Below are 1,566 nucleotides of genomic sequence, written 5' to 3' on the forward strand. Positions count from 1 at the left end.
CGCGGCGCAGAGGCGGGCCCGGCGCCGCGGGAGGGACGGGGACGGGGCTCGCGCTCGCTCCCGCTCGGCCGCGCTGCGAGGAGGCGCCGCCTCCGCGCTGCCGCCGCGCTGCGGGCCCGGCCCCCCGCCCCGCTCTGCCCCCGGAGGGAGCCGGCGCCGGCCCGCGGCCTGGGGAGGAGGGGCCGCACGTGTGTGCGCGGGGGAGGGGGGCTGTGATTTCGGAGAGCCGAAATCCAGGGCAGGCGCCTGCTGCGGCCCACGCGTGTCACTGGAGTTGCGTGAGGAAAATTAAACGCGATACGTATGCGTACATGTTTCAAGAGGGAGAACAGAGACTTTTTTTAAGAGGAGTAAATTATGGGCTAAAGCCACAATGGCAGGTGCAGGATTTAATACCTGCAATCAACTTTTCTCACTTTTCAGTGACATCCAGGCTTTGCAGCAACAGCTGTCGTGTGGCTCTGTGATTGTGGTTGGGCCCGAGAAGGCTGAGGGCCTAATGTTGAAAATAACTTCTGTTAGCGATTTCCCTCAGTTTAGTTTGCATTGGCCTCACCACAGCCGCAGCAAGAGCTCCCAGTTCTGGGTTGTGTGCGAGCCCCAAGGAGGCAAAGCCTCATCACGTCCCGTGCGGGTGCGGGAAGAGGTGCTCAGCTACCCCAGCAGCGTCTGCTGTTCGTCTTTTTGAGGAGGGAGCATGCCACGTTATTTTGTTTTGTGAAGCGCTTTGGTGGTGAAGAGCAGCTAAGTGCCTTTTCCAGACCACTGGAAGCCACTTCCAAGAGCCAAGAGGTAGGAGGAGGCTCACTGAGCCCCGAGAAGCACCGCTGCATCTTTCACATTTCCTTAAAAATAAATCCAAATCATACCTTGCTGCTGACACTCTCCTGAATACCAGCTCCTTGGGACGTTTCCAAACTCACACTAAACAATAAGTTACCTATTATGTAACTGGTCACAAAGATGAACACAGTCACCTCTCCTGTTGATTTGGAACAAAGATGAGCGAGGAGGAGAACAAAATCTCTCGTCCTCCCTCCCCAAAAGAGCTGTTACTATTTTATTACCACTGTTTTGTTACTTCTTTAACTTACCAAACATAATTGTGTCATAGATTTAGAATTAAATTTCTGTAAATTGCCTTTTTTACTAGAATGAATGAAACTTTTGCCAGGTTTTCCTAGTTATAACTGATCAGAAGTTTTCACTTTTAATTCCATGCCTTTGTTAGTATAATCTATTTATAGAAAATACTGTATATCTTTGTATTTAGAAATGCCGTATGGTAGGCAAACTGGGGAGCAAACAGTAAAAAGGGAATTGTCCCTTTCATGTAGCTACGTAGGTCTGGAAATACAATTTGGCTGCAGTATCGCCAGGTGCATATTTTCAAGAATAAAGGCTAGTTGGCAAATGAACTAAGGTGGTAAGGGACTCTTTGGTGGGATCTTTTAGGCATTTCAGAAAGTGAAAGGCCTAGATAGAGTGAACTAAAAAACGTCCAATAGACATTTGAAAGCTTGTCTGACCTTAATCTGAGTGCAACTATTTGATATTTGTGGTAGC

This window comes from Rhea pennata, chromosome 3, assembly GCF_028389875.1.
Source record: "Rhea pennata isolate bPtePen1 chromosome 3, bPtePen1.pri, whole genome shotgun sequence".
Classification (NCBI taxonomy): domain Eukaryota; kingdom Metazoa; phylum Chordata; class Aves; order Rheiformes; family Rheidae; genus Rhea; species Rhea pennata.